The sequence below is a fragment of the Triticum dicoccoides genome, chromosome 3A (assembly GCF_002162155.2).
Source record: "Triticum dicoccoides isolate Atlit2015 ecotype Zavitan chromosome 3A, WEW_v2.0, whole genome shotgun sequence".
Taxonomy (NCBI): domain Eukaryota; kingdom Viridiplantae; phylum Streptophyta; class Magnoliopsida; order Poales; family Poaceae; genus Triticum; species Triticum dicoccoides.
Window position 1 is genome coordinate 74,611,988 of NC_041384.1, and position 7,288 is coordinate 74,619,275.

A 7,288-nucleotide genomic window follows, 5' to 3' on the forward strand; every position below is an offset into this window, starting at 1 on the left:
ATTGAGTTTATTAAAACAAATCGAAAAGAAGGTTAAACCCGCAGCCCCTGCATCATTGTGATGCACAATCATTTTTCTTATTAATTTATTAAGCAGAGTATACAAAACAAAGACAACCATAGCTGAACCATCACATGATATGAATAACACCTATGATTAAGTCAACTTCTTCCTCACCAAATGAGCTATTGAGTTCATAAAACCCTTGTTCTGTGAATTTAAAAAATCAACTCTTCTAGCTAGGTCCCAGAAAGCAATAATGCATGTAAAGTAGTCGACCTTGCTGTAGTTGGTTGGACGGTCCAAGGCAAAGCTTATCTCGTCCATGGGATGTTTGTCCCACATTGGAATTGAAGAGATCAAGATGGAACAGAAGCTAGTGATAGGTGGCTACTGCCTACTAGGTGGTGGTGGTGGCCAAGACAATTATTATCAGTATAATTCACCTCTCTCTTGTTACATCAATTGGCCAATGGAGGCCTCCCCCCGCTTATTCCGTTCAAACGGGAACGGTGCTTCATAGCTCCACTAGTGCATCCTTTCCCTCTCCTATAAATACCGTACTATCCCCTTCGCAACTCACCATCCAAATAAACAGTAATGTTCTATAGAGATGCAAGTGCATATACATGAGAAGATCTCTCAGTAGACTAGCTAGCTAATGGAGATAGAGAGAAAGTGGGAGAGAAGATTGGCCGGCCTCTTCTTCGGAGGAGACTTCTTCAGTTCTTGTCTTTGTTTTTTGATGCTGGGGGGAAGGGAGTGAGGTGGAGGCTGACAGAAGAGAGTGAGCACACATGGTGCCTTTCTTGCATGGTGAATTAATGGGGGAAGTTCATGCTTGAAGCTATGTGTGCTCACTTCTCTCTCTATTTGTGTGTGTGTGTGTGTGTGTGTGTTGAACTTTTGATGATCTCTTTCTTTGAGCTAGCTAATTCAATATGTGATGTGCACAAGAGAGGTGGGTGCTGTGTGTGGAAGTTGACAGAAGAGAGTGAGCACCCATGGTGTTTCCTTAGCATCAAGGGGCATGCCAGGGAGCTATGCGTGCTCACTGCTCTATCTGTCAGCCACTGATCAGACCCCGTTTCTTGCATGTAATCACATATCCTAACTAGGGTTTATGCAGGTCTCCATGATCGGCAGCAGAGGGAGGGAGCTGGGCTTTGGAGGTCTGACAGAAGAGAGTGAGCACACGCGGTGGTTTCCTAGCATGCGAGCGCCATGCTGGGAGCTGCGCGTGCTCACCCTCTCTCTGTCAGCCATTCACCATGCTCATCTCTCTTCTATCTGATGCCAATCAATCGACGAACAACCAAAGAGGGCACTGAGATCCATGGTCAGTAAATTTCTTTCCCAGACCTCATGTTTCATTGCTACTAGTATATGCCTGTTATGTTTGCACTACAATACTACTGCACCTTGATTTCCTCCTGATTGATCCATGCTCTTTTCAGTAATATATGCAGGGAAACTGTAGGTTGTCGTTCTGACTTTCAGAGAGTGGGTTTCATGGTTCTGTGAGAAGATTTAGGCCTCAAACTAGATAGCCTCCAAATGAAGCTAACCCACTTCTCTCTCTATCTAGTTGTTATGCTTAGATGTCATGTCTTCTCACCGAACATGTGTTAACAGCTCTCCGAGATTGAATGGAAGTAATATTTCCTTTGAATCTGTAAATGCGTGATCTGAAACTTGGTGTACTGTACTCAGATAGTCCCTGTTATTTCATGTACACATTTCAGTTTTGTTTTTTTCTAAGATCTTTTATTTTCCGCATTATATATGTCTTTTGTTCTTGCAATTCAAGCAGGTGCTAATTTAGATCCACGCAAAAAAGCTGCTAATTTAGATTAGTTTCAGCAAATATCCAGCTGTAAATGGCACGTGCCTAAGTTGATGTATAAATTCTAGTTAAAGTGTATTATTTGATTCTCATCTATCTTTTCCCCATTTCTTATCTCTAAATCAAAGATGCCAAGAGAAGATGGCATGGGAGAGTATATGCCGCTCCATCTTCCTTGGGAATACGCAGTCAATGATCATACAGTCACCTAGTTATTAGACTTACAAGAATATTAGACTTACAAAATTAGTGTTTCCATAGTACTAAACTTATAAATTTAAAGTGAAGTGTTCAGGGACCGCCTATGCGTCTATGTACAATCCTAGTTAAAGTAATTGCTCCTTCTATCCTTTAATTTTTAGTACTGCACCAAACATGTGAAAATTTCAATACTTCAACAAGATATGTATGTATGCTCGTTGCACCTTGATGGATGTTCTTGTGATATGCCACATTCCTTGAGAGTCTACAATGGTCATATAAGTAAGGAGAACATGATCAATGGCTACCTATTTTTTGATTAATTTTGATAAAATACAAACTAATTAAGTAATTTGAGAGGGAAATGTGATTAATGAAGTCATATTTTTAAGTTAGGAGGCGAAAAAGGAGACGGCGATGGGGGAAAGGTTAAAAAGGACCACAGGGGTGGGAGAGAAGGATTTGCGACTAGAGAGAGAAAGGCGGTGGTAGTGGCCGACAATCGAAGGAGGTAGACAGTGAGTGTAGCCCCAGATTTAAAGGAGTATACCGATAAGGTTGATGGTGAGATTCTTTTTTGTGAAGGGTAATTTGTCAATATCAAGATGATACTAATTACCCAACCTCTCAAACAACACAATATCCAGACCTAACCAAAGACACCGAGGATGCGCACAATCAAAAGATCAAAAGAAGAGGCGGGGAGGGGAGCCCACACAACCAACCACACACATCAAACAAACAACAAAATCATCCACTGTCCTAGAGAACACACGAACTACGAGGATAGTTATCCAAAAGTAACGCCTTCAGGAAGAAAATGACACACAAGCGTCGCCGTCCCCAGATTTGACCATTGCTGGTCAGATAATGGGTTTCCATCCCGAATAGCACATGTGAGAAATCTCCATAGCAATGCCTTCATAAAGGATTTGGCGCATACAAACCACCATTTTCAAATGCAACCAACGAACGACAGGCCTAGGGTTTTCACCCCAAATCTCGAGATATTTGTTGTCCATTCTTGATCTATTTTGTCCAAAATGTGATTGTCAAAAGAAAAAATATCAGTTGCTAACTAGACACTCTTTTTTAACCAGTGGAGCCAAAAAAAAAAACAAGTGGCAACTGACCGTTCATACATATCATGTTAATTATTCACAGCCCGCATATGTTAGATGTATCCAGATGTGCCCATGAACACCGTGAAAAAGTTATGGTAGTAGCTAGTGCATTCTACCACCTCCACGTTGCATATTAGTACACAATGTTAATTTTGAGCGCATGGACATAGTATCTCATATACAACTTTGACCATCATCAAAACATAAGAACAATATTTTCACTAAGTTTATATATCTCACAAAAGTTAAAGAAGTTTGATTGCACACTTCCTTACTTTGACCGATCAAGCTTGAGTTTTACAAAACATGTAGGTTATTCAACACCAAAATCGATACCATAAGGTCCTTATTCTATATTTTTCTTGTTATTATGACTGTAACTATTAAGAAAAATATTAGACAATAAATTTGTCGTTGAAGTTAAACCTTAGCTATTTACAGGAGTACACCTTAAGTACTACAGAGCACTTTTTTGTTTACCTTCACATTCTATGTAATAGTGTGTCATGTCGAACATGACAAAAAACAATGTAACAATAAAAACTTTTATAATTGTTGTTGTTGAAATACTTGATATGACAATATTATTTTCCACATGGTATATAAGTGTAAGAAATTTTGTATGTGCAATATTTACCAGCACCCAGTGACAACTCTCCCGTTAATTCCCTGCAAAAAAAGGAGAAGAAATTCTCCCCTTTTTGGAAATGTATGATAGTAACACTAGATAAAATATTAACTATTCATATTCCAAATTGTCTCACGGTTATGATTTTGCAACTCAACAAAAATATGAGACTAGAAGTTTAAGGTCAAAGTTGAAACTTGGTTCTTTTGCATCACTACACGTCTATCAAAGTATCAAGTATATATTTAAATTAAAAGGAGAATGAGTGGTAATTGTTGAAGTCAAGCAAAATGTGTGTCCCGTCAAACATGGCAAGAGAAGACAACATATATATAGCCAAAAGTGTCGCAGAGAAGTATTATATGCAGAGGTCCCTTTTCCATCGCAGCCCTATGTTTTGTCAAAGAACTTCGTTAGGTGGTCTTCCAGACAATCGGGAGCCAGAGTCGTACGTACACATGTCGTGCAAAGATCGACACCTGTACATGTTGCTCCTGTCCCTCGATCGATCCCGTGGCCCCCTCTCCCCAGTTTCTCTCGTCAAACAAGACAAGTGCGCCTGCCGCCTGGCATGTGTAGGTGTAGCAGCTCCTCTAGGGATAAGGATCGATCACCTGCTTTTAATGGCTGCGTGCAGGGACCAGGGCGCCAGGTGCAGCGATGAGCGATGGCGCGTGGCATTCCCCACAAGCCGGCCGGCAACGTCGAACGATGCGTGCATGCCGCAATAAAAGTAGATCACTGGGCCCGGCACGATGCGTGCATGCTAGTAGATCGACGGAGAAACCGAGTGGCATCGTTCCCCATGGCTGGGAAAAGCCGCCAGAAGACTTCGTGATCCTCAACGTTGATGCGGCTTTCTACAGTAGCGACGAAAGAGGTGGTAGGGGCGGGTCATCCGTGGTAAGCATGGTGGTTTTACTGCAGCAAGAATTCGTGGCCTCTCGTGCGTTGATTCTGTGTAAATATGGCCGATGCTCATGCTATCCGAGACGGCTCCCTATTGGCACGAGATATGGCCATAAGGGCAAGACCCTTAAAGCTACGGTAGTATGTCAGATTGTAGTGTTTGGATCACCTATATCAATTTTTATCATCCAATAGGGCCTCATCGGTCCGTGAAATTGTCCGGTCCAAGTTTCAGAAATCCGAAACAAATGCGGGGGCTTTACCGGAGTTCGGACATTTGCTTGACCAATAGAAAGCATCCATGTAGTCCTCTCTTCTCTCTTTCTATCTCTCTCTTCATATGCATGATCCCCATACTTTTTCTCCTTTCAACCGAATTATTTTGTCAATAACATTGGATGTCTCCCTCCTGCATCGTGTCCGCAGACCACGTCCGGATATAAAAACGTACATATACTGGAGCCATTTGCGGGTCAGCTTTGGAGATGCTGTAAGAGCATCTTCGAAGGCACTCCTCAAACTTTCCTCATATCTCCGGTGAACAGTACAAACATTGTTCGAGCAAAAACAACATCCTGTCAACGGGGTATTCCCAATGTCTGCACAGTCTCTCCATCACCATCAACCATATGCATGTGTTGGGACAATATGTGAATAAATTGGCAGACACCATTGGAGAGGAGGACAAATGGACCCTTTATTGTCCGCGGTACTGGGGCTCAAATTTAAAACTAAGAGTATCTACAGTGGAGCATCCCAAACCCACATATACGCCTGGACGGATCACCCGGTTGCTGACAAGTCAAAAAAAAATGACCTAGGCGGGCTTCTCATACCACCACCAAATGCTCGGGTTGTTTGGCACCCCTCATATTCAGCCCAAATCTGGGCCGGATATAAGGAGGTCGGCCCGGGCGCGTCCACCATGTCAGAACTGATCGCATTGACCCACGCGGAATCAGCTGGAAACCATCGGTTCGACGGGCGTCTCCTTCGATTTCGATGAGGACGGTGGGACACACCGGCGCCTCGCCCGATGACCCAGGACCGGCTATTTTGAGCTGGACGGTGGCGGTGTCCCGGTTGGGGGTCTCTCATCACGTCATCTCCTAGCCAGGTGGGCCGGAGGATCGCCATGTCGGTTTGCCAGTGGGCCATGTTGAAGCAGCCCATGGCATGTGGAAGGAACGCTCCCAAAGACTAGACATGTACTTCAAGATACTAGAGGCCGTCTACAACATGTTTTCCTTGCATGTAATCGACTAGGATGTAACCCTAGGTCCCCGAGTACCCATATAAACTAAGAGGCATGGCTGGTAGATGACACACAACGATTTCGAGGTAGATCACCTTTACTTGTACTCCACCCAAAGGCAATACAAAACACAAGCATGTCGTACGGTTTTATCTCTTAGGAGAGTCCAAACCTAGGTAAAAACATGTGCCCTAGTTACCATCGTGTCAAGACACATAGCTCGGCCCCCCCTACCCAAGATCTGCCAAATTCAATGGGGATCAAGATCGGCGAGCAGATCGACACCGGCATGACCTTCGGGTCGAGTTACATCTCCATCTTCCGCAACGTCACCCTCTTTGTTGATTCGCCCGGTGCTACTTGTGAGCTGTGTTTGGATTTTTCTCGAAGAGGAAGCGTGAAGCAATATGGTAGCGGATAGTATTTCCCTTAGTAGAGAACCAATATTATCGAACTAATAGGAGAACCACGCAAACAACCATCGATAGTGCCTACACACACAAGAGCAAATACTTGCACCCAACATGGGCAAGAGGGTCGTCAATCCCCTTGTACTCGTTAATTGCAAGGATCAAATCTGATAGTAGTAGATAGACAAATTGCAAAGTAAAATAAAAGTAAATAAATTGCAGCAAGGTAGTTTTTGTTTTAGCAATATGATTAAAATAGACCTAGTGGTTTTCACTAAAGGCATCTCTCTTAGAAAAATAACATACGGTGGGTGGACAAATTACTGTTGGGCAATTGATAGAAAAAGCGCATAGTTTGACACTATTCATGGCATGATCATGTACATAGGCATTATGTCTGTGACAAGTAGAACGACTCTTGCCTGCATCTACTACTATTACTCCACTTTGAGAGCGCTTCTATGCTTGCCTCTCTACGTATTTAGTTCATGACAAACAGAGTAATGTGTGAAGTCTGATGACATAATGTAGACAAAATAACCAAGCAATATGATTGAAACCCCATCATTTTCCCATTGGTAGCAACAATACAAATACGTGCCTCGCTACCCCTTCTGTCGCTGGGTGAGGACACCGCAAGATTGAACCTACTACTATGCACCACTTCCACTGAAGATCTACGCATCAACTTAGCCAAAGAAAACTCATAGATCAAAAAGTATTACATAGCTATAACAATCACACAATAAAGTTGAGAAAAGACTCGATTACTTTTAATGAATAATCTGATCATAAACCCACAATTCATCGGATTCCAACAAAAGCATCGCAAAAGAAGATTACATCGAGTAGAACTCCGAGGAGAACACTGTATTGAAGATCAAAGAGAGAGAAAGAGAGAGAGAGTGCCATCTA

At 42.7% G+C, this 7,288-nt stretch overlaps 1 long non-coding RNA gene across 1 annotated transcript; it reads left to right on the forward strand.

Annotated features, from left to right (window-relative positions):
* The first annotated feature begins 598 nt into the window (after nt 1–598).
* Nucleotides 599–1,748, forward strand: LOC119271254. The gene is made up of 2 exons (XR_005134459.1): nt 599–1,339; nt 1,458–1,748. It is a non-coding gene; the product is annotated as an uncharacterized LOC119271254 (long non-coding RNA).
* Nucleotides 1,749–7,288: the final 5,540 nt, after the last annotated feature.